The 27,532-nt window shown below is 38.8% G+C and overlaps 1 long non-coding RNA gene across 2 annotated transcripts; it reads left to right on the forward strand.

Moving 5' to 3' along the window:
• Positions 1 to 188: 188 nt before the first annotated feature.
• Positions 189 to 27,532, forward strand: LOC114656306 (uncharacterized). Of its 2 annotated transcripts, XR_003717011.2 has the most exons (4): positions 189 to 470; positions 3,208 to 3,351; positions 26,123 to 26,343; positions 27,367 to 27,532. It is a non-coding gene; the product is annotated as an uncharacterized LOC114656306 (long non-coding RNA). The 2 variants fall into 2 exon arrangements; XR_003717010.2 differs by lacking the exons at positions 189 to 470; positions 3,208 to 3,351 and adding an exon at positions 10,006 to 10,882.

Below are 27,532 nucleotides of genomic sequence, written 5' to 3' on the forward strand. Positions count from 1 at the left end.
CCCATAAATAAAGAGTTTGAAAACAAGTAGCTGACGGACTGTGGGAGACGTGGGCTCCCGCTAACAGTCACAACTGTACAGCGGGTCAGGGCGCGGGCGCGCTACTTCAGACGCGCGCACGTCGTCTTCCTTTCCACCTCCCACAGCCCGCCCTTTCTCTTTCCTCCCTTTCACCGCTGAAGCCTGACAATAGTGACACGCGCTGGGGCACACGCTGTCAAGCTTCTAGCGCGCGGGCGGCTTGTCGCGTGTCGCCTCGCTTGCTATTCTCTCGCGCTCTCTCTCTCACTCGCTGTCTGAGCAGCTGCTCAAGAGTCGACGTGGACTCCGGGAACCAGCGCTGGGAGAGCCGACAGATTCTCGTTAGTCTGGAACTGGGAAGACAAAGAAGTCGGCAGGCAACGAAAGCTCCATCGCGCACTTCAGCTTTCTTCTAACCTGTATTGCGTATCATCATGCAGGCTATTCTGGTTAGATTTTCCCACTTTAGGTGTATTATATTTGTGTTTGTGGGTGGATGGTGACAGATGGATTTGTCAGTGTGTCTTTTAAAAGGGAAAAAAGGACGGAAGTTAATTTATAAGCTGACAGTTGAAAAGAAAACAAGCCAAATGAAAGCCCAGTAGTTGAAATAAACGCAGGGTTTAATTCTCTGAGTGTTTACGTGCGTCTACGTTAGTGTATATGCGATATAAAAACCCCATCAGTTTCATAAATCTCCGTTTTTTCGTCGAGGTTGCTAGACATCTAAGTCCCGTTTTAGGAGGAAGCACTTAATGAACTTGTGTATCAGCCAGGACTTTACAGCAAGGTGTAGGTGAGAGTGAATGCACGCGGAAACATTGAAAATCTGAGCCAGAGCACCAGTAATAAGGTGCTTCTGAGATTTTATGTATGTTCAATATTTTAAAGATAAAGTTTCCCCCCTCTCACGGCCCTAAACCATATCTTTCTATGTATATCCACTTTTCATTCTTCCTACGACTACACTACCCGTCAAAAGTCTGGACACACCCAGAAATTTTAATGTTTTTAATAAAAATTGATAATTTTTTTCATTAAAATTGTTTTAACTGCACAGTTTTATTCACCAGTGGTCAAACATAGCACTAGTATTTCCTGTTGGGATATCTCTGTGGTACTTCCCATACTTGTTAAAAAAAAGTAAGTCATATCTTCTTCTTATGTAATACTCTACTGTGGCTGTTCGTTTGTCTGTCCAGAATTTTAAATCACCTGTAGCTGGCAAACCGTTTGACCTATTGACCTGAAATTTGGTACACACATACTATATGACCTCTACTATCCGCTTTCGGGGTGATGATTGACCTCCAAGGTTATTCCTGTTTTTATTTTATTTTACTGTAGAATCAACTTTCGGCAGCAGGGCGGCCGTGCTGGGCGCGGTTCTCATTCCCTACCACCTTCATCGTCACTTCCCCTACCTCCTCATATCTTAAATCATTTCTTGATGAGAGTGCCAGTGTAAGTGAAAAATTAAAGAAAACGTACTAAGTAATTGCAACAAAAACACTGACTTAATCAGTTTGAACGTGAAAAGATGCCAACGAAAGAAGAGAAGAAGCGGGTCGCTAGGGTGGAGAAAGGAAGAGCTGCTCAGGAAGCAGCAAGAGCATCAACCTCTGAGCAAACGAATGCTAAACGTACAGAGAAAGAGGATGAAAACTAGGAATGCTCAAGTCAAGTGTATTCGCAGTTTCACCGCTGCTGGTTACAGTATATTTGAAAATTTATATGTGTTTCCAAATTCAAGAGTTTATGTAGCTATACACCCCTCCGTTTTCTGATCTTCATAATCCTCTTCACAGCTGCAGATTGCCAGAGGTTCCACTAAGCAGCAGCAGACAGAACTCAGGTCTGTACAGGGTCAGAGTATATATTTTGTGTGCAATAGAGTAGCATAATAGCCTAGCAAAGAAACATACAAAGATATTTCATGGGCCAAAACACCAAAAGTTTTAAAATATGGGGTATGAAGTTCAATAAGTGCCTACAAAATTACTTGGTAAAGTCAGCCAAGTTTAGGTAAAGAAAATGTTTACAACCACATTTGCTATAGAAAGATTACTGTATAGAACATCACTGAATAAAATCTCCAACTTTAAATAGAACTCCGGTTGAAAAGTTTCAGAATATAACCATTATCTGAGAAAGTAAATTCCATGTTTTAATAATTGCATATAATCTGTGATAGCATTGCCCAAAAGCTGCTTGACACAATGCCCCACAAACATTTCTTAAAACTATACCAATTGTTATTATTACTATGCTGTATCTATTTTGTTAATCATTTTTTAACCTAGAGTACCTGTTAATAGAATGGCAAGGAGATCAACTTGTTCATCTTTATTTTACGACTGTAAGTGGCCAATTTTGTGTATGCACTGCCATTTATAAAGTTTAGTTTGAATATTTAATTATCAGATAGCACAATCTAGTACAGGAAGCTGGACCATAAAATCAAAAGCATGCAGCATAACAATCTCAGCCCCAGTTCAATCGCTATGCTCTTGTTAGTCAGATACAATGCTGTATTTGCTTGTTAAAGCAGTACTGCATCACAGCTATAAAGTAATAACTATAAAGTGAAATAAAGACTACCTGAATTGGTATTGTAAGGCAGGCAGTACAGAACTTTAAGTTTATTTCTAAATTCATCAGTGAATAAATATGTGCAAGCAGGTTCCTTTTCCTTTGCACGGCGCTGCTTTCACAATATGTCCACAATATGCTCCCTGGACAGAAATTCAGGTCCACTTTCATATGCAATTTAATGAAAGCAGCTACCTTAACCAGCTGAGGCAAAAGAAAGCTCAAGTCTTCGCAAGTGACTAACCTGGCACTGATTGCATGGAAGTCTCTTTTTTGTAGCAGACTCATTTCAATTGAACTGTGTTACACGTGTATACAGTACATGCTGCATAATTGGCTAGCATCTCTATTAAATATTTTTTCTCCAATTTCCAGCTGTTGTACAGTGTATTTTTACAGTTTTTTCATGTTGTAGCATGAACTGTTACCTTACTTTATTATCATTTTAAAAATGACTTTTGTGTCTTCTTTTTCTCAAACAGAAATTATTCAGCATTTCCATTCTCAACTACTGTAAGAACTAAAGGGTCCTTTCAGCACTGCAAAGCAGCTTGCGGCTTTTCTCACGTGCCTCTTTTGTCATACCTCTCCTAGGTGTTCTGAAAGTTCTGAATCCTTTCAGACTTGAGTGGCTACATCTCTGTAGATTTCATATTCTGCACAAAGCTCAACTTCAGATTAGCTACCTGCTTGTTGAACTCCTACTGCATGGGTGGACCTTCAGATCTTAAAGGCCAGGTCAGCTGGTTGTTTTCTTTGTAACGTTAAACACTTAATTAGCTTAATTGATATAATTATTCATTCATTTTGACAGGCAATATTTATTCATGTTGTTTCAACAAAAAACAATTGTCTGAAGGCTTATCTTCTAGAAAATAGTGGGGGTTGTTAAACATATTCTCAGACTAGTTTAGAGTAATGCAAAGCAATTAACATTAAATCTTTGATTAAAAGTATGCATATACCTAAGCTATGGATAGCTTATGGTTGCTGATTCATTCTTCACCACATAGTTATACAGTATCTCAAAGCACTCAGTTGTACAAATATGGAAACAATTGCACAGTTTACTTCTTATTTCATTTTAGATGAAAGCATCATTTACATTTACTTATATAAACAAATTATACTTATATATTATGTATCTGCTCCATTCTGTGGTACTTATGAAACTTAAGACTGGACCCCTTTTGCATGATTGCAGTTTCACACTCTTTGCAAGGATGGGCTAAGCAGGGTAGATTCTCAGTTCACAACAACACAGCACAATTAGCAGTAACTCTTCAAAATGAGAGCTCTTCCTTAGGCATCCAGGGTTCAATAGAATTCATTGACATCATGCTTGGTATCAGTGTAAGAGGTTTCTGGAGCTGCTTTCACATACAACCTGAATTATCTTAAAAGAGAGAAACATAGCAAGATGAGTCCTGTTTGTGAGTGCAATGAAAAGGACCAACCAAAATATGATGTATCATCTCTTAAAGGTTTTATTTGTCATGAGAGGTGTGTGGAGGTCCACAATCCTCTGGTTCTTTGCCACTATGTTTCTAGTCATAATGTTTTTGTAAAGTTAAACTTTCTGGAGGCTTTGGTTCTGTGTGAAAATGTGAATTGTGGAGCAAGTACGCAGAACTTGCATCATAATAATAATAATAGAAGTATTTGGCTGGTCTGGTGAGTGGCCATCTGTTATACTGATCAGTTTACCAGGAGAACTAGCTAAAGTGTTTGACCCATGGCTGCAGCTAGTCTCCCTGCATCCCTGAAATTCTATGCCCATTCGGAGGGCTCCTCACCTTACTGATTCTAGCTGTCTATTCTATGTAACAGGTCACTGGACTGTAACAGTCTCATGGGATTACTGTGTGCTGCCTATGCTAGAAAGCAGGTCATTTTAAAACTAAAACCCTAAATTAATTGGGTTTAAGAATGGAAAATGACAATATATTCTGTACAGGAGGGTGATGTCATGATGACATCATAATGTAACTATTATCAACTTAAATTTGCTGCATTTATATTACTTTACACATTAACCAGAAAGATAAGTTCAAGACTTGAATAGATGTCAGTGTCACATCAAGCCTTTTTTTCCAACATACTCTGCTTTGAGTGTCACTGAACCGATATCAAATATTAGGGTAAAGGAGAAAACAAGATAATTACTCTACAGTCAGTGTCTAGCAGGTTAACTGGTGTCTGCAATTCAATATAAGCAGTTAATCTGCTGGTTTTCAAGTACTGTAGTTGACTAGCTAATCTGTGGAAACTGTCTTGGCAAATCCAAGCATTGTGTGAATAAATATGTCTTATTCACATGTAAATTCTGCTGAAAATAAAATGCATATTTAATAGGAGATTTTTGATTTAATAGTTTTTTTTTTGTTTTTTCAGGCAAGGATTGAAAAATTTATGATCATTCTGCATTTTGCTGTTTTGGGTGGTACTAATAGCTTTGAATGTCCTAAATGCTTCCAAGTCGATTAATAACATTGTTGAGTTAATTTTCTGACATGATCTGAACAAAGTAACATCAAGTTTTCTTTAATGATAACAGTTGTTCTGCTACAGCAAACCTAAGGGCAATTGTTATCAGATGATACTCACTCATAAAATTCATTTATTTATGGCCATGCAGTCTTGGATTTTCTAACCTGCTTATCCAGTTCAGAATTGTAACAGCACTGCATGCAGGGTAGAAGTGAACCCTGAACAGGTTCCAGTGCATCACAGAGCACTTTCACACACACACACTTACTCTTACAAGGCCAATTTAGAGTAGCCAGTTCACCTCTAACATGCAGTTCATTTCTCATTGTAAGAACAAAATACACACAAATCTGTGGAGAATGTGCAAACTCAATGTAGACATAATCTTTCATATAGTATTCTAGCCCAGGACTACAGAGCAGTGAGGTGGCAGCACTGAACATTTTGCCAACCCCCTTTTTATAATTATTTTGATAAATTAGTTGTTATTTTTAATATACTATAAGTGTATTATGGTACTCTACAATGTACAAACATCCCATCCAGATTTGACTACTGCTTTGCGTCCATTTGTCTAGCACAGGCCCTTCTATCGCTCTAATGAGTAGTGTGGGTGGAGGTTCCATACATTTTCTGAATACAGTGTTTCAATGTTGTTGGGATCTAGAGCCTGTTCAAGCGTCTAGGGGTGCACAGCTTGCCCACATTCACCGAAGGACCACTCTACACTTGATGGCTTTTGGAACATAAATGTCTTTGGAAATGAAAATGCCTGAAAGAAGTGCAGGAGGACATGGTGAGATTGTGTATGTTCTGCACAGATGGTACAAGTAGTAGTAGTAGTAGCAGTAATATTGTCACATATGCAGAGTGCAGTGTGGAAAGTGACAGGGCTGGAATTTGAACCCAGGTTCCAAGAGTTGTAAAACAGCAGCACTGCCAACCCTAACACCGTCACCATCACCCCCTATATACATTGACACACACACGCTTTAGGTATATATATATGGCTTCTTCACACATAGAATACAAGTGTGAATTGAATTGAATATAGTGACATATATTTCATTTACTGTACGGAGATGCCTTCAAAAAGCTCAGAGAAGATAGCAGTAAAGTCTTTTGTTCAGCTCAAATGCATCTCAGACATTTTTGCCATTTTGTGCATTTTATGTATATATTTTCCACATGTATGGAACGCGTTAGGGACAGTGCTGGGCCCTTTAAAGGTGTGTTATTTGTTCAAGGCTGTCCAAACATTTACAGAGGGCTGGCAGCCGTGGAATGTGTTGGGAGAGCCAGGCAGCATGTCCCAGGCGTGGGAAAGCTCTGCTCTCCTCAACCTTTTGAAGGCTTGCTGCCCCTCAGGCGGAGAGTCAATAAAGCCAGTGCCAGAGATTTGTGAGGCTGATAATGACAGCTTCAGTCAGCATGCAGACAGTATCTGGGCAGGGAGGGGTGGCGAGATAAAGATATGCTTGCTCTCCCTCCCAGTACTTGCTCTGCGTGCGGCTGAGACAGAGGCCTGCGTGCCTGACAAGCTGCAAACCCTCTTAAAAGGAGGCTGTTCTCATCTTATACAGGCTCTCATTGTCTGTTTGGCAAAGAAAAACTATGTGCTAATTTTTACTATTATAACACACTGTTATTAAGGCAGCCAAAGTGTTGAAATTTGCTATGTATTTCCATTGCAGAGTCCAAGTCTACGTCAGGTCCAGTGTAGGTTAAGGAGCATACAGCCTATATTGAAGAAACATAAAAATTGGCTGACGTTTGAGTATGCCAAGGGAGTAGTAATTGTGAAATAGGCTTATAGTCAGTTTCTGAGGTTATAAGGTAGATAGGAAAAGTAATTTGTGATATGAATAAATACCATTACTGTTCTCTCTAATTATAAAAAAGCAGAAGCTAGGTAGCGTAGTGTAGTGGATGAGGAACCCACAAGTTTGTTGGTTGAAACACCTGCCTCCAACCCACTGTCTCATTCTAAGTGAGCTACTGTGGCTCTAAGCTAGGTACATGCACAACTAGAAAATTTGTGGACTTCCTTATTATCTGTATGCGAAAATTACAACAGCAATATGTTTGTGTTACATGCATCATGTTAATTGGAGATGCTGCATAATTTTTTAATTGAACTTGTGAAAATATTAAACTCACCAATACGAAACACTGTACAACAGTTTTATGGCATAAGGTATTCAGGTCTAAAAAGAGCATAGTAATGCCTCATCGTTCAGGGACCTGGGTTCAGTTCGAGTTCTGAGTCCTATTTATTAATCTTAAAGGGAAAATGCAGTTTTTCAGCATTACATACTATATATATATATATTAACAGCAGCAAGATAACCATAAAAACTGTGTAGAATATGCTTAAGTTTTAATAATCAATTAAAAAATGTTTATTATAAAATATTATGTTAATTTGCATTACATATGCTCTATTATTATTGAATTATGTAATGTATTAATTATGTTAATTTCATTTGTGCAGTGGTTAACACTGCTGCCTCATGGATTTAGTATCCAGGATGTAAATATCTAGTCTGGTTCATGGTCTGTGTGGTGTTTGTGTGCATTGGTTTTCCTCCCAAATCCAAAAACCAGTGGGTAAGGTTAATTGGTGATTCCAAATTGACCTCAGTATAGCTGTTTGCTTGAGTGGGACCTGCAATAGACTAGTATCCTCTCCAGATCTTTATCCTGCTTCATGCTGAATGTCGCCAAGATAGGCTGTGGCCCTCCACTATCCTAAATTAACTAAGCAGGGTTGAAAATATTATGTTATATTAATTTAAAATTAACATTGTTCAAGAATATATTAATTTAAATTTAACATATCAAAATGTGAATTGGTAGCGCTGCTGCCTCGCAGTTGGGAGATCTGGGGACCTGGGTCCGCTTCCCAGGTCCTCCCTGCGTGGAGTTTGCATGTTCTCCCTGTGTCTGCGTGGGTTTCCTCTGGGTACTCCGGTTTCCTCCCACAGTCCAAAGACATGCAGGTTAGGTGGATTGGCGATTCTAAATTGGCCCTGGTGTGTGTTTGGTGTGTTTGCGTGTGTCCTGCGGTGGGTTGGCACCCTGCCCGGGATTGGTTCCCTGCCTTGTGCCCTGTGTTGGCTGGGATTGGCTCCAGCAGACCCCCGTGACCCTGTGTTCGGATTCAGCGGGTTGGAAAATGGATGGATGGATGGTGTGTTTGTGTGTGTCCTGCGGTGGGTTGGCACCCTGCCCAGGATTGGTTCCTGCCTTGTGCCCTGTGTTGGCTGGGATTGGCTCCAGCAGATCCCCGTGACCCTGTGTTTGGATTCAGCGGGTTGGAAAATGGATGGATGGATGGAAAATGTGAATTTTACCTAGTATCTGCTCCAGTAAGTGATAACCTAGTGTCCCATCCGGGGTTGGTTCTTGCCTTACACTTAATGTTGCTCTGATAGAATTGAGTCTTTGGCCACCCCATAATTAGATTAAGTAGGTTTAAAAAATTAATGCTTACTTGTGTAATGCTTCTTCATTAAAGAGGTCTGCATTACAGATCCTCACAATTCCATCACTTGCTTTCCTTTGTTCACTGCCAAAACCGGATTTGTGTGTCTTACAATAAAAACAGTATGAAAAACCTGCGTGCATCTAATAATTGTATCTTATGTTTAGAACAGTTTTCACTGAAATGGTTAAAGAAAGGGAGGACAAAGGAGAGAATTGTGATGTTGAGAAGTAAAAAAAAAAAAAACTATGTGACCCTAATTGTGGTGCACCTGTGTGTTTATCCTAAGGCTTTCAGACACCTGCCTGGATTTTCATGTCATCATTGTAATCGAGTCTCTGACCAATCCTCACCTGTGAGAAAGGCAAGCAAACATTGTGGGAAAACTCCTCCCCTTGGCTTGGTGCCAGTCTTTATCTTTAACCTAGGGCCTAGCCCGACCAGTGCAGTTAATGAATAAAAAAAAAAAAAAAAAAACAACAACAACAAGCGCCCAGGCTGGTTCCAGGAGTCAAGTACGCAGACCTTTTTTTCACAAATTTATGGCATGCCACTTATCTCCAGCTCATCAGATTTGTTTTTACAAAATCCTTTTGCCTGACTGTGGGAACATATCTTTTTCAGCTCACCTGTTTAACCTGACTAAGCTTTTTTTTTTTTTTTGAAGTTTCGGTATAATTAACCCTTTGATTGATACTAGGATATGTGTACTTACCTTTCAAGAGCTGCAACAAACTTTCAATAAAGCTCCAGTCCTGCCAGTCATAGGGCACATTAAGAATCACCTGTTGTTAAAACATTTATTTATTTTTCAGTCCCACTTAGTTTATGTTATGGTTGTGGGTAGCCAGAGCTTTGCAAGTAGGATAGAGAAAAATCCTGGACTGGGTACTAGTCCATTGCAATGCCTATTCTTGCCCACTATCGTGTGGGGGGGTATTTGGAATCACCAGTCAGCCTGACACACATGATATTGGTAGGTGTGAGGAAAACCATAGTTTCCAGTGGGAAAATTCACTCAAACGTAAGATAGATATACAAACCACATACAGATTGCACCTGCACTGGCATTCCTCCAATTCTGCAGGTTTTAAAGGCTACCCACCATGCCATCTTTTTCAAACATGTAAAATGTTAAAAATTTAAAAGAAGCAATATAAGATATACAAAAGATTCAGATTAGAGTACGATTTATGACACAACTCCAGTGTAACTAAAACACACAAAATGCTTCCTTTCAAACAGAATTGAGCAGCAGGACAAAATGATTTTCAGTTTTTGTTTAAAATAAGACAAATGCATAATTGTCTTAATCCTTAGCTAAAATGCATATCCAATCCTGAAGTCTTAGCTTGCAATCTGTGTAAAACATGAATTTTAGTCAGTATTATTTAAACTGGCAAATTGTCTGTTATAGGAGAGTAAATTATTCATTGCATTATGTGAGATGACCTGGCTTGTCAATCATGTAAGGCACAATGATGAGTCCTGTCTGAGGTGTTTTGCTTCCTTCTACCTACTCATTTTTCAGATCTGCTAACTTCAATACAGTGTTATGAGTGGGGTGCAGCAGCAGCATTGGGCACAAAGTAGGAACAAGACTACTGACTTTCATAATGTTTTGGGGTAAATCCACATGGACAAAAAAAGAAAATGTGCAGGGTCTTCATAGAGAGTCACCAAGGCAGCTAAAATAGCAGCTGAGAGCAACACAAACCAAAAGGACAGGTGCCTCCTCATCAAAACCCAGATTAATAAAATTAAGCCCATACGATTAAACTTTTATTTTGGGAATGAATCACCTTTATCAGAGCTCGACCCTATTCTAGTAGTATCAGGTGCACAGCACAAATCAGCCCCATATGGGATGTCAATCTATTGTAGGGCTCAGAATATCTCAGTTGCAAAAGGCATAAGGCACAAACTGTCTCTTAATGAGGTGCCAGTCTATTGGAGGTGTAATACAATAAGTTTGACTCAGACACATCAAAAGCAGTTGAGGAAATTGCCACGTATGATGTCTGTCGAACTTGATGAAAGTTGAATTAGAACGGATCAAAAAACCAAAGCATTTGACAACATACAGTACTGAGATGGAAATATTTATACAGAAAATGGCGACAGGATGTGATATGGCAGGAAATGACATGAAAACTGTAGGCCAGAAGTGATGTCATCGTGGCATAACCGGAAGTGGCGTCATTGAGCAGGAGCCAGAAGTGATGTCATCTTTTGAAGCCAGAAACAGGATTGATGTGGAGTGGCCATTTTGAGAATCTGGAAGTGGTGGAGGTAAGTGTGTCCAATTATTATTTGTCTTCTTTGGGTCTGATAAAAGAGAGAGATGTTAGTGCTCGAAATCAGTCCTTCATCTCGTGGTAGATCACTCACCTTTGGGCTTGTTGGCTGTCTCCTAAGTACACATGTGTAACAGAGTGCATGCCCACACACACCCATGTTCAGTCATAAAGAACCAGTTTAGAGTCACCAATCAGCCTACCCATCATGTCTTTGAGATGTGGGAGGCAAACAAGAACATTTGTAGAAAACCAGTTTACATCTGCGGTGGGCTGGCGCCCTGCCTGGGATTTGTTTCCTGCCTTGCGCCCTGTGTTGTCTGGGATTGGCTCCAGCAGACCCCCGTGACCCTGTAGTTAGGATATAGCGGGTTGGATAATGGATGGATGGAGTTTACATCTCTCTATTATAAAAGGAAATCCTGAGACGAGACTTTCTCAGAGATAATTTCAACTCCTGCAAGAGATTTCAGGTCCAGTGAGACTAGACTTTTTGCCAAGAGATTTTGACAAGTCCCTTCCTCCTCGCAAACATTTACAACTGTCCACTCACTTTTCATTCATGTGAATGCTATTGTCAGAAACAGTTCCTGTGCTCTCAGCTCCAAGTGGGGTCAGAAATAAAAGACGAGTAGAAGACAAAGTAGAACATCGTAAAGAGGTTCGAAAACATTGGCACAATACACATGCAGAGCAGGTTAGAGATTATGAAAGTACTAAAATTTGAAAGTCTCAAAAAACTGGTAGTAAAGATTGCATTAGCACTAACAAACGGAAATTATTACTCAGTGAAATAACGGAGCAGCGAAAAGAGATCTAATATATGGACATGGGTGATATGACAAAAGTATGTAGATATTGTTCGGCCTTAAACTTTAAGTCGGAGACTTGTAGATCATCTAATTCATGTTGCCATCAGGGAAAAGTTGTGTTTCTTCCCAATGAAGAGGCGTGTCCGCAAGAATTAAAAGATTTGTTGCTTGGTGAAAGTGAAATCCACATACACAAGCGGCAGAGATGCAAAGTGGATGGCGAGCAGGGGGCAGAGCCCCCTAGTTTTGTGTAACACACACCTGTTTGGAGTATCCATGGGGAGAATATATAAACTCCACATGGTTTCACTGAGCTAATAATGAAACCCAAGTTCCAAGAGCAGCATGTCAGCACTGTATGATAAGTTGAAAGATTGTTAAATTAGGCTGTTGCAAATATTCAGCTAAGAGTCTTGTTTAATATGTCAGAGTACAAAAACATTGTATTGACTTTCTAAAATTGAAATGTATTGTCATTTTATTAACCACAAAACATACAGTTTTTCACTGAAATATTTTTCTTTTCTATTTGTTAAATGCATTTTATGTCAAATAAAAGGCACATTTTAATTATAAAATATACTTTTCACGTTTATACGGTAAAAGAACAAGCAGCTACTGTAAAAACAGAATTTTGTTAGATGAATTGTAAATCTATTACTGTAACGGATAATTTTTGAGAAATATTTGGTATAATCAGAAGACATCGAATGTATTGCAAATTAGACGTTAAAACTTCCATCAGAAGTTGTATGAAGTTTTAAGACCATGCGAAATATGAAACTCATTGTGTTTGTGCTATAATTAATACAACATGTACTCTGAGACCAAAAAAGAATCACTTAACTTAAGAAAGTATATATTCACTCAGTCTTCCATCCATTACTCTCTGTACTCTGTGTTAGGGATCTGGAGTCTGTATTTGCAGCATGAGATGCAGAGATCCAGTTCTTTACTCCCTCGTCCATCAATTTTCTGAAATTATTTAATTTACTGAGAACCAGAGCTTATCCCAGCAGCGCTGGCTATGAGGAAGGAACTGATCATGGTCTGGGCAATGGTCCATCACAGCACACACTCACGCACAGTCACTTTCATAGAGCTGACGTGGATCAGCTAGTTAACCTAACCTGCATGTCTTTGGGATGTAGGAGGTAAATCTGAGACAGGAAAGAATCCTACACATGCAGTGCATGGGGATAACATTCAAACTTCATACAAAGTGAAACCTCTGTCACTTTACTTATTAAATACCCGCCACCCTTTTCTAAGCCATGTCCCTCTTCTCATGAGTGAATATTTTTCACCCATGTCAGTTTGGCACCATTTTTTTCTCCTATATATTCTTGATCTGTATGTTATATATGATTGAATCTCATGTTTATCTAGCTTATTGTGTTAAAATGAAATTTAGACAATGCTTTTACTGTCAGAGAAAAAGTCATCAGATAGTGCTGTTATGGACAGTTGTTCCCCTCTGAGCAGCACTTGGGATTTTCATCCTGCACCTGTCTGCCTAGCATTTCCTAACAACTGCAAGCTGCTGTTTTTTATTTATATATTTATTTGTTAATTTCAAGTACTTCTGCTGACCCCTACAGCATGTAAAAATTATAAACAGCTGCTGTGCTTCCTTTTGAACTCTTTTTCAACCTCTCACTTCAGACATGAGGAAATGTAAATAAACTGAAGTGACAGCCTGAGGCCTCAGAAGAAAGGAGGCTGTTGTAATGTAACCCGTTTTTCTCAAGGTGTCTTTTGGTTTGATTTCTTTTTAGAGAGTGGGTGGCTTTTGTCAATTTCCTAAGTGTGCATCTGTATGCATGTTTTTTTGTTTGGTTTAAATGAACAGAATGTTCCACATATACCTTGAATAACATATGAAGAGGAATGTGATATGTATATTTTTATTTTTACTACAAACAAGCTACTTTTATGCCAGCTTCTCCAGTTACTTATGTCCTCCTTTGACATGTCTTGACCACCTCAGGAGCTTGTCCCTCTCAGGTTTAGACCCAGGTGCACTACACTATTATTTCCACGGCACACCTGAGAAGTTCTCACAACATACCAGCACAGTGGTTGAAAAACATTGTTGTAGGTTAATTTACAGTGCATCCGGAAAGTATTCACAGCGCATCACTTTTTTCCACATTATGTTATGTTACAGGCTTATTCCAAAATGGATTAAATTCATTTTTTTTCCTCAGAATTCTACACACAACACCCCATAATGTCAATGTGAAAAAAGTTTACTTGAGGTTTTTGCAAATTTATTAAAAATAAAAAAACTGAGAAATCCCATGTATATAAGTATTCACAGCCTTTGCTCAGTACTTTGTCGATACACCTTTGGCAGCAATTCCAGCCTCAAGTCTTGTTGAATATGATGCCACAAGCTTGGCACACCTATCCTTGGCCAGTTTCGCCCATTCCTCTTTGCAGCACCTCTCAAGCTCCATCAGGTTGGATGGGAAGTGTCGGTGCACAGCCATTTTAAGATCTCTCCAGAGATGTTCAATCGGATTCAAGTCTGGGCTCTGGCTGGGCCACTCAAGGACATTCACAGAGTTGTCCTGAAGCCACTCCTTTGATATCTTGGCTGTGTGCTTAGGATCGTTGTCCTGCTGAAAGATGAACCGTCGCCCCAGTCTGAGGTCAAGAGCGCTCTGGAGCAGGTTTTCATGCAGGATGTCTCTGTACATTGCTGCAGTCATCTTTCCCTTTATCCTGACTAGTCTCCCAGTTCCTGCCGCTGAAAAACATCCACACAGCATGATGCTGCCACCACCATGCTTCACTGTAGGGATGGTATTGGCCTGGTGATGAGCGGTGCCTGGTTTCCTCCAAACATGACTCCTGGCATTCACACCAAAGAGTTCAATCATTTTCTTTCTCATGGTCTGAGAGTCCTTCAGGTGCCTTTTGGCAAACTCCAGGCAGGCTGCCATGTGCCTTTTACTAAGGAGTGGCTTCCTTCTGGCCACTCTACCATAAAGGCCTAATTGGTGGATTGCTGCAGAGATGGTTGTCCTTCTGGAAGGTTCTCCTCTCTCCACAGAGGACCTCTGGAGCTCTGTCAGAGTGACCATCGGGTTCTTGGTCACCTCCCTGACTAAGGCCCTTCTCCCCAGATCGCTCAGTTTAGATGGCCAGCCAGCTCTAGGAAGAGTCCTGGTGGTTTCAAACTTCTTCCACTTACGGATGATGGAGGCCACTGTGCTCATTGGGACCTTCAAAGCAGCAGAAATGTTTCTGTAACCTTCCCCAGATTTGTGCCTTGAGACAATCCTGTCTCGGAGGTCTACAGACAATTCCTTTGACTTCATGCTTGGTTTGTGCTCTGACATGAACTGTCAACTGTGGGACCTTGTATAGACAGCTGTGTGCCTTTCTAAATCATGTCCAGTCAACTGAATTTACCACAGGTGGACTCCAATTAAGCTGCAGAAACATCTCAAGGATGATCAGGGGAAACAGGATGCACCTGAGCTCAATTTCGAGCTTCACGGCAAAGGCTGTGAATACTTATGTACATGTGCTTTCTCAAGTTTTTTATTTTTAATAAATTTGCAAAAATCTCAAGTAAACTTTTTTCACGTTGTCATTATGGGGTGTTGTGTGTAGAATTCTGAGAAAAAAAATGAATGTAATCAATTTTGGAATAAGGCTGTAACATAACAAAATGTGGAAAAAGTGATGCGCTGTGAATACTTTCCAGATGCACTGTATACACATAGTCATGCAAAATACATTATAATTTTTGCTTTCCACAATATGGAGGAAAGTGCAATTTTGCAGTGTGCAACTGTACTTGTATGGCTCAAGAAAACTGAACTTTGGGAAGAAACCAGAAGAAATGGACACTATGCAAGTTGAGACTGACTACAGGATGAATGGAATACAGTTCTGTTTAGCTGCCAGTCAGAAGTGCCAATTACTGCTCCCTAAACTGTCAGTCTTGTGCTATAATTACAAATCCATACATTTTATAATGTTGTTGTCCGGTCCAGAATCCCAAAACACTCACTGATACTGGTACCAAATTATAGTTGCTGATATTGCAGACATACTGTACATCTTAAAATGCTGTGTATGACATAAGAACCCTAATACCCAGCAGAAAATTGACATAGACACGAGGAGAAAGTGCAATTCCCACACAGATGGTGACCAAACCAGAATTCAGGCACAGTCTCCTGGAGTTGTGAGGTGGCAGCACTAAACAATGTGATATCATGCTGTCTGCCATAGAAAAATGCAGTACAACATAAAAGACAGTAATTGGGCCTAGCATAAAAAGTGCAATATAATCTAGAAACAAATAAACACGCACGCATTTGAATGAAGCAAGCATTCTGTAAAACATAAAACTGCATTTTGGAACACCTCATAATGATTAGAAAGTGTCGCTTTATTAAACTGTATCGTTTCATCCACCCTGTATTTAAATGAGCATGTTCAGAAAATGAATGAATGATGTATACAATCAATTTCAAAATATGAATATAAATGGAAAAGACTATATTAAAAAACAATAAAAATGACATCTAAAAAACTGCTGTGGTATAAACCATTTAAATTGCAGTAAATGGTACAGTGTCTCAAGGAACTGAACAGCTGGAAGCTTTATGATCCTGTAGTATTGAGCCAAAACCTTTAGAAGACAAGACATGGATATACAGCTGACTTGAGGTTTCCTAGAAACAGACAGTTTTTGGCTTATTATTTTATATGTAGAAACTGTGATTGTTGACTTATTTTGTCTGGTTACAAATAATTGCAATATGTTTGTATTAAATGTTTAAATTATAAATAATAAAACTAATTAAAAGAGAAAAATTTAAGTTTTGCATAGGTATATAATTTTTTAATTGTTATACATTATCACAGGTATTTTGTCACAATGTGTGTAGTATTGTTAAAGCATTAAAATTAAACTTCAATCCATTCATGTATCCATTTTCTAAAATTACTTTTGTACATTTCAGGATCATAGCAAAATGAGACTGTTTCAGCAAAATTGAATACATGGTGTCAACGAGCCCAGCACAGGATACCAGTCAGTCACAGCAGAATTAAACATGCACATTTAAACAGAAAAACATTAGTAAGTATACAGATAAATATTTTTATATACCACCTTACTTTAATTCACTTTATACCTAGCCACTTGATAATCATAGTACAGTTGTTTCCCTATCTTTACAGAGTGATCACAAGCTGGTAAGTCACTTATTGGGGTTAAATCATGAGTCAGTGGTATGGACTGAGCCAGCGGTCATGCTGTTTTAACTTAGCTCTTAAGCTGCCTTGCTTGAAAGGTTCATCTCATACAACAACTTTCCTTAGTGAACACTACCACAGGATGTATTATAAGGGTATTGCTACATTTGAAATCCTGGTAGTTTAGGCCATTGCCTAAGGATCAACACAGTGAGTCAGTGTTATGGAATAAAGTGTCAGTCTTGTGGTTTACAGATAAGCATCTTACTGCTTGAAAGCTTAAATTATGTGCAATGCCATTACATACAATAATGGCATGTTAAGCAGTTCACTCAAGGTCACACTGGGGGTCCATGTTTGGGAGTGAATTGTTATTCTTCTGGTATACACTGTAGCAATGTAGGCCAAACTATATCTTGTTCTTCTTCTTTCAGCTACTCCCGTTAGTGGTTGCCACAGCAAATCATCTTCTTCCATATCTTTCTGTCCTCTGCATCTTGCTGTGTTACACCCATCACCTGCATCTCCTCTCTCACCACATCTATAAACCTTCTCTTAGGCCTTCCTCTTTTTCTCTTGCCTGGCAGCTCTATGCTTGGCATCCTTCTCCCAATATACTCAGTATCTCTCCTCTGCACATGTCCAAACCAACGCAATCTCGCCTCTCTGACTTTGTCTCCCAACAGGCCAACTTGAGCTGACCCTCTAATGTACTCATGTCTAATCCTGTCCATCCTCGTCACCCCCAGTGTAAATCTTAGCATTTTTAACTCTGCTACCTCCAGCTCTATCTCCTGCTTTCTGGCCAGTGCCACCGTCTCCAATCCATATAACATAGCTGGTCTCACTACTGTCCTGTAGACCTTCCCTTTCACTCTTGCTGATACCCGTCTGTCACAAATTACTCCTGACACTCTTCTCCACCCATTCCACCCTGCCTGCACTCTCTTTTTCACCTCTCTTCCACAATCCCCATTACTCTGTACTGTTGACCCCAAGTATTTAAACTCATCCACCTTCTCCAACTCTACTCCCTGCATCCTCACCATTCCACTGATCTCCCTCTCATTTACACACATGTATTCTGTCTACAGCACCTTTATATAGTGATGCATGTCAGCCATAATGTGATTATTTTCTCATTTAAATCATTGTAATCCTGAGAGACTAAGTGGATTTTTTAGTTTTGTAGATTAAAGCAGCAGTTCTATGGTTTAAAGTCCAATAGGCCACACTTTCAATCTATTCTCTTAATCTTAAACTCTGTTTTGTGAGAAAAAAACCTTCACGTGGGTGAGTAATGCATAGTCAGGCCCTTGGTGACAAGTGTATGTTTCTTCAGGAGGTAATAAAAGATTATGCTAATTCAACCCTAATCTTAACCACCATTCAAATAACAACATCTGTAACAGTCAGTCAGTCATTTTCCAACCCGCTATATCCTAACTACAGGGTCACAGGGGTCTGCTGGAGCCAATCCCAGCCAGCACAGGGCCCAAGGCAGGGTGCCAGCCCACCGCCGGGTACACACACACACCAGGGAGGTATTGCAGGGAGGACCCAGGAAGCGAACCCAGGTCTCCTGACTGAGAGGCACCAGCGCTACCACTGCGCCACCATGCCGCCCACATCTGTAACAGAAAGATTTAAATATTAAAACATAAAACTATGTGTTTTATTCATTGGGCTTTTATAAGCAGCCTTTTATACTTTTAACACAGTGTCATCTGCCCAAACATATCAGGTGTCTCAGAGAAGGAAAGCAGTTCTCCAGCTGTCTCAAAAATCTCAGAGTGATGCGAATTTGGTCCTACTCTTAAGAGTAGGAGTTAACGTATTTTATTAATTTTCATAATATAGGAAATTGTTCCTAACTTCACAAGGATTTAGTAGAGCTTATGAGCAGCTCTAACTCACTAGAGGCTGGCAGAAGATGACTTCCAGGCAGATATTGGCATGCACATTCCAGAAAAGATTAAATGTTTTGGACAACTTTGAACTCATAAAAAGGTATCATTTTGACAAAATTGAGTAATGTTTACAACAAATCTTGTGTGTCATGTGATCACTCCATTTACACGGACATGCCATGCGCCAACAGTTACACAATGAAAGTGTTGGTAACATGTTTTTGATCACATGGAAAATGAAGCTTTGCGATGATCTGAGCATGTCGCAACAAAACATTTCTCAAACATGGCACCAATACACAGATGTATACATTTCCCCGTTCACCACTCCACATGAGGTAATTTTAAAACGAGCTGCATTGATGCAAATCTGCACACTCATAAAGATCATATGTGAATAACAAGCTGTCTCAGAGCATCAACACACAGATGGTCATGGATGCAAACCATACTATAGCACCCAGCATATTACCCTCTTGATAGGGCTGGATGGTTGACTGACAGCAAAATTCCACACAGATACTCAGACCTCTGCCTTTCGCAAACCACTGGAACATTTGTGTTTCACTGTACAAGCCCAAGGAATGTTCAAGAAAATAGGCAGATACTTCAGGGGCATTGGTTAATTAGAGTCTTGCAGAAGGTAAGGGGGGATCATGGACAGAGGCATGGCATGTGACTCTGGAAGATAATTGGAAACACTGGAGGAGTGAACATGACTTCAGAAACAGGGCCAGAATAGCCATGGCTAGTTTCAGTAACTGTTACTTTACAAGGCATTTCCCGTGACCATAAGGGCAGCAAGGTGATTCTACTGAAAGGAAGACCATGGATCGTTAATTGTTAAATAAATGTGCCCATTATTGGGCATTCCTCTTATTTGTTGTGTGTGTCTCAGTCTTTCCATCTCAGTGCTTGTTACAGTGTTATACTTGATGTTTCTGCAAAGTAATAACAATTCTGTGCGTCTTAGCACAATATCCTACCTTATTATGTTTTACTTCATCTTCTCCTACTACTTTGAATAAATTATTATTTGTATCTTTTTGTTGAAGCCTTAGTATTAGTATCTGAAAACTACAAAGTATCATTATGATTTCCAAGGAAACTACAAAACGCCTTCATATGTGCCATTTTGTGGCTCGGGGTGCTGTAAAATCGTGACATCATTCATTCTCAAATGTGAACTCCTACTACTCATTGGGAGTGAGAGTAGGATGCTTTTTAACTATTTTTCATGTCCTACTCTGTAGTAGGACACTTTCTTATCCTAGTCAAACAATAGGTGCAATTCTTAGGATTAATTCTGAGATGCTTGATAAAAAAGGCAGTCCTCTATAGAGTAATGATGACAACAGCCAGAGCAAAAAAATTTAACTTTCTGCACTGTGACTTAATGGAAAAATTGTAAATTACTTTTTAAAATGTACATCAGTTTTCAATGCAGCTCCTTAATACTCACTCATACAAAATTTGTACACAACTGTTTTTGGCAGCATATCAGTGAACCAAATGGTCTTTTTGACATCCTTTCATATATGTATGAACTCGATGGCCACTCTACTTTGTACACTTTCCTAGTTGGCCTCCTTTTACCTACACAATAGTATAAATTCTATGAGTCATGGCACAGGGTTATGGATGTTTTCCTTAAGTAATTTTGTCCATGCTAACTTGAAATCATTAGGCATTTTGTACATATGTTTTTAGCCAAACATTCAGGCCACAACCCTTCTGTTCCACGTTATTCCAACAGTGCATGTTGAGGCTTTCTGAAGATGTTCGTTAGGTATCAACAGACCAAATATATGCAAAGAAATCATCCTTTCACACCATTACACTACCATTACTAATCTGTACTGTTGACACAGAGCACGGTGGATCCATGGATTGCTATTGTTTACACTACATTCTGACCCTACCATCTTTAGGTTGAATCAGGTGATATTTTTACATTTTTCAATCAACCAGTTTAGATTTGGTGATCAATTGTTTACAGTAGCCTTGTATCCATGTTTTTAGCTGACAGGAATGGAAACCTGCATGGTTTTCCACTGCCTAAGAACATCTGCTGCAAGGTCCATCACAATGTGTCAGAGAGGCACTTTTACATGTTACACTTCTAAAGAACTGGTCTCTTCTGACATCACTCCTTAAAAAGGTGTATTTGCCCACAGAACTTCTGCTTGCTGAATATCTTTTTGTTTCTCACACTATCCTCTAAAATTCCTAGAGACTGTAGTGAAAGGAAATCCCAGGTAGTCAAGTGTTTATGAGATTTTGAGACCACCATGTCTGGAACCAGCAGATATACCGCAGTCAAAAATTAAATGTTTTGGCCATTGTAATGTTTGATCAAACAACTCAAACTCTTAATAATGTTGGCATGCTGTATAGATCGAGTTGCAGCCACGTGATTGGCTACTGAGACGAGCAAGCCATTTGAATTAACAAGCAGGTGGACCAAATAAAGTGGACACCGACTATATATATGAATTGGCTCTAAATAAATGACCATGCTGCATTTTTCTTGATCACAAGCGGAGGCAGGTAGTGTCTTGTGCAGTTTCCTACAACTGAACATTAGATTTTTTGTCACAGGTAGGAGCCCTGGCACTTAACAGTAGCAAGTAGCAGCTCTGGTATTTGCACTGAAAATGTTTTATTTTCAAAAGCAACTCTTGGCTTACTTAAACAGAAAACTTCTGACGCCTTCCTTTGGGTAGAATTCACAGAATCTATTCCCCAATATACTATTTGAAGTACCTGTTCAAACATTAACATTAAATGAACCGTTTAAAATGTAAAAAGAACTAGGAAGGCACAGCTATTGTAAACCTATGCCACTTGCTCTAATTATACATCTCTGTTAAGAAAATGATTTTATTGAGTGAAAAGTTGTGCCAAGAAAATTTTTTACCATTGCAAGTCAACGCAGAAATCAAGCCACATTCCATCTAAGATTAACAAAATAACTGATGTCAACTACATTTCTATTGAAAAAGCCAGATAGGCCTTTTTGTGCTTACTCAGATTTTCTGTCTGTGCTTTTGTAAAGTTTAGTATGCTAAGACAATTTGTGAAAAGGTTTGGTTATATTGAGAATGTGATGAGTGAATGTTTCTTTAATTTCAAAATGGAATGAAAAAGACAACAAAATGGAAAAGGTTAATAGAGCAAGGATCTGTAGTAACATGGTGAAAGTGTGGTGTTTGCATTTAGGAGAACATATGGCATAGGATGTACATCTTCCTAGGATATAATCCTGTTTATTTGACAAGTCAAAACAAACAATGTTCTGTCTTTTGAGGATCATTAAAAAGCCAGATGAGGAAACAAGAGTTTTAATACATGATGCCTTCCCATACATTCTCAAAACCACTTATTCCTGTTTTGGATCATGGAGGGCTAGAAGCAATCCTGGCAAAACTGGATGCAATGAAACAATCCAGAATAAAGTAATAGTAAATTCTAGAACACACACACACACCATTAGGGCCAAATTAGAGTTGCATATTCATTTAATATTCAGGTCTTTTGGAATGTGCGGAGGAATACCAAAGTAACCAAAGGAGATATGAAGAGGATGTGCAAATTTCACACAGATAATATCAAGTGTAAGTACCAGCGAGGAAGGACAGGGATCCTGGCCGGGATGGAGGGTGATGTCTTCTCCAAATGGAAGGCCATAGAGGAAGGAGGGCAGGAGTTGAGACTTGACCCAGGCAGAACACCTTACAATTCCGGCATGGAGCGAAGTATGATGAATGGACTGGGTGAACATGAGTGCTGGGAGTAGTTCATTCCCCCACATGGCAGGTGCCAGTGTTCCTCCAGGCTGAACCCAGCTGAGACACCTACAGGGTGTCATGGGAACTGGAGTCTAGAATCTAGAGTCTGGGTGCTGCCAGAGGGTGCTGCTGGAGGAAGATTACCCCAATGTACACTTGACCTGTAAGTGCTCCAGATGACCAGTGCCGGGATACCCAAATACAGTGTAAAAGAAGCCCACAGCCTCACTTCAAGGAGTCAGAGTCGGGAGGCAGGGGTGATAGTTATAGGGGGACAGAAGAAGGAAGAGTTAGACTTGTGTGTTTTGGCTGGTGCTTATTTTATTAAAAGTGTTGGTTGCAAATGAAAACCTTTATTTGAACCTGGAATTGTGTTGGGTGATTGTGTCTGTGGTTTGGGGCTCAATGATGCCTCCTTGTAGTTACACCAGATAAAGAAAGTTTCATATTTGAGGCAGCAGTGTTAACTATTTTTTAAAAGTGTTTTACAAATAAGTAACATTGTTATACAATCAAGCGAGTGTAAGAGTTTAAACAAATAGACAATTATTCTTTTTTTTTTCTGCTGTACCACTGCCTTTTTTTAGTTCCTATTATCCCTGCGTTCATCTTCACTAATGGATTATTTGCAGTGTACTAAATTATGTGTAATTATCTAGCTGATTCTTTTAATATATACAAAGTGGCATATGAAATATGGAAAAGTAATGAAGTTTTAAATCACATTAAACTGCATTGCATGATGATCAACAAAAATATAGAAGAAAACTTGCATTAAATTTAAAGGTATAGCTAAGGTATGAGTGTACAAGCCTACAAAAAATATTGTTTAGGACAAAATAGGTTAAACAAAAGGAATCTGATAACATTAATCTTTAAAATAAAGCATTAGGATGCATAGGACATTACCACAATGAATGCCACACCAAGGTTGTGTACAAATATATTACAGTTGTTTCCATATTTGTACTTTGTGGATGCTGGCCGGTTAACAAACATTGTTGGGGTTACACACTGAGACAATGGTGGGGACACAGCTGACAACTTTGTGCTTTTAAAGGGTGCCTTGTTTAGTGATTGTCATCCCCGCTACCTTATAGATACTGTACTTTCATTATATTTTAAAATTACTGACTCATGTATAACCCTGGGGATAAAACCAGTGTTGAATGCTGACATTCTAAGAGAAGTAAGCTACTTGAGAGAGCATTGAAATGAGAAAAAATCCACAGTAAGGGAGCTAGCAAGCACAATGTAGCAGTTCAATATTTTACCATGGAAGAACTGGTAGGTTATATGATACCCTCATTGTCATATATTGAGACAGAGGTTTAGAGTGATCTAGGAATGTTGTCCTTTTAATTAGTAGACACTATCAAAAACTGCTTTACATAAATATCACATTTATTTTCTTATTTTATATTGGTATAATGCAGGTTAAGGTTGTTGTTGTTATTGCTGTTGTTGTTAAGTGACACCCTCAGCATTACGTAATGAGACAGAAGTTGGGACAGAACTAGCAGACTTTTACTTTTACAGATCACCTTCCCTATTGAACTGGCTGCTTTATTGATTAAATACATTTTTCTGTTTTTCTACTCTGCAGCCTCTAGCATACTAAGTGATTCAATCAGTGTCACACTGTAGTGGGTATTTAATAGGTAGCTTTACAGAATGCAATACAACTTTTTAGTTACTGGACTACATTTCCTACCCATATTTGTTTAAAATGTTATCATAAAAACATTATTACTTCTCATCAATAAGCTAAATACATACTTTCATTTGTGATCATTCTTATTTTACTTTGGACAATGGTGTTGTAAAGTGTATTTATTGTAGCATACTACAACATACGATTCACAGACATAGCAGAGCCTATCCCAGCAGTACTGGGTGCAAGTCACAGCCACACTTTAACAGAGCCAAATAAGAATTGCCAGTAACCTTAATACACACATCTTTGGGATGTGGAAGGATGACCAAAGCACCTCAAGAACAACTCATAAAGACACAGAGAGAGTTTGCATGTCATAACTGTACTGATCTTTCAACAAAGGTCACATCATAAAGGTTACAAGAGCCATAGCAAGGCAAGGGTGCTTGGGGCAAAAACAGAAACAGCAGTTTCAACAGAACCAAAGGACAAAAAGATTGACTAATAAATCAAAAGGAACAGAAAGATTCAGAGTCAGGAAGAATGCTGTTCAAAAACAAAAGTCTAAGGTACTGGCAGAGAAAGTAACAAAAGAAAAGGTCATTCATTTATAAAAATAAATAAACATAGACAATCCTGAGTTGCAGCTTGTCCTAAAATTAGCTGACTGGCAAAACAATGTGGCCATTCCCTGTGACATCATATGTACTCACCAGAGACACACACCCTAGTGATGAATGGTATCATAGCAGCCAAAAATCCATAATGACATGACAGTGACATTATCATTGTGCAACACTTAAATAACGAAAAATAATTAATAAATGTCACAAGATCAAAACATGATCAGCTCCAACTAAATAGTGACAGTGCAAATTTCAACAAAGTCAGTGACCATGCAAAAAATTCAACCCTAGGACACTTAATCTGTGAGTCAGCAGTGCTAACCATTATTCCACCATACTGCCCTTAATGTTAACAAGAATAGCATGTTTTAATTTGGACATGCAAATTAAAATGAAGGAGGTTTACCATAGCAGAAAACTAAGTGTCGATCCAACATTACTTCCTGTGAGATTGCAGCTTCCTGTAATCTGCAATGGAAGCCAGAGAGAACATAGGGTATTTTCTTCAACACATTATGATTGTTTTTATTTATTTGGTGATAAAATTAATTACACAAAGTATATAGGTTAAGCTCAGATATCACCAGGGCTAAAGTCCTGATTTTGTGGTTTAATGGTTGTGGATTGTGGTTCAATTGAAGCCTTTCATTAAGGTATCACTTTTCTTGATTTCCTTGCAGTGGTGTTTCTGGGATATCACATCCTTTGATGAGTATTTGAAAATGTGGAAGGCTAACTAAATGCCAAAATAATCTAAAACTTTACTTTTACTGATTTTTCATTTGGAACTAAGCCTATAGCCACTTTCTGTTACTGTTGCATAGTGTGGGGGAGGAACGACCTCCTCAGTCTGTCAGTGGACAGTAGGGCACAGGGGACCCTAAGAAAATCAGCTACCCCGACCCCCATCTCATGTACACATGCAGCCCACTGCTTATTATAAAACTCCCAATGTGCACATTGAATAAAGATCAGTGAAATCCAACATGAAATAAAAAATGGCACGTTATAGTTCAGTTTCCAATTAAATACAGAATACATGTATACATTTGTGTAGAACTACAATATATATCCTTGATTAAATATTCAATTTTTTAAAAAGTTAAGTTTTACAGAGTTTCAGAAATCAATTTAAAAATAATGTAAACAAGATGCATAGTGTGTGACAAAATGCAAATATGTCTTTCAGTGTTTTCATCTTGTTTCTTTTCAGCATCAGCATCAACAACTTTGTGAAATACATGAACCCCTGCTGTGTTTTGACATTAAAAATACAGAGTCACTTGCATTTTCAGGCCTAGATGCCTATATACCTCCACCCCTCTGCAGCATTGTAAAGGAAAGGAAGCAAGGCTAATTGATGGGTCAACGTGGGGTTTGAGTCATAGACTGTGAAGAACACCTCGAGGGGAGAGTAAAATGCCTGGAAATGAGGTAAAGTGATTGATAAACACAAAGGAAAAAAGGGGGGGCTGGAATCCTGATGAATTAACTTAACGTGGCACCTGAGTGTGAAAGCTGTTTCACTATTATTATTCTGTAATTTCTTTTAAAGCATCATCAGGCAGTACATGTAACCTTCACATGCCCTCACATAACAGAAGCTAATGCGAATCTCTTCTTTTAAAACTTTCAGAAATTACTATATTTGCACATGTGGTAGCATTCTGCTTCATAGTAATTCCACTTGAAATAATCTGAAAATTGCATTAGTTGCCAGGTTATATCTAAAAAATGGATATGTCATGCTTAAAGCCACCATTATTCCTCTTTGTAATATATTCCTTTGATTATGTAGGTTGACTCTAAACAGGAATAAATGAATTTAAAAAAATCGATGGATGGATACATAAAAGTAGTATATGTTCATGCTTCAGAGTTTCAATCCCAGTAATTTCATTGTCTTTGTGGCAATTGTTCTCCCCTTGTGTGTTTTGAGTATTTTTTCTGGTCAACTAGTTTCCTTCTCACGTCCCACAGATGTGTAAGCTACAGTATATCTGACCCAGTGTGGGTATGTGACTTAGTGTACTCTGAGACTGCTGCATCACCTAAGATGTCCTCCAGCCTTACTCCAAATGTCACCAGGATAGGCTCCTGTGCCTCTCATAAAGGATTGTACTGATGGAATAAATGTGTGCTATAGAGTTTTTTACTTAAATTGACTGAGCTCTTTAATCACCGTAGAATCTGTAGAGATTAAACATGGTCATGAATGAAATGATGTGTATAAAAATTTCAAATACATGAATTGTAAAAATTGGCCAGTATTTTGTCATACCATATATTTAATGTTAATCTGAACCAGGCCATATATAACATATTCTTGGCTTTATTGTCCATATTTTTTCATGTCTTTGCTCAGAAAATTGTTTTCTGTTTACAGCTTTACAAGTAACGGAATGCCAAGCAGATGTGACAAAGTATTAGGTGGCAGTTAATTATTCTTATTTACAGGGAATACATTTGCCATACAGTGAGCTCCCATCACACAGAGATTTGCAGTCAGCTAAAGACAAAATGTTCACCAGCCTTCTACAGTCCTGTCTTTGGCTTTTTCTTGCTATAGAAAAATACCTTTGTAAAGCGACCGTGGGAATGTAAAGTCGACAATAGGTCAAAG

Source organism: Erpetoichthys calabaricus, chromosome 8, assembly GCF_900747795.2.
Source record: "Erpetoichthys calabaricus chromosome 8, fErpCal1.3, whole genome shotgun sequence".
In the NCBI taxonomy this organism is placed as follows: domain Eukaryota; kingdom Metazoa; phylum Chordata; class Cladistia; order Polypteriformes; family Polypteridae; genus Erpetoichthys; species Erpetoichthys calabaricus.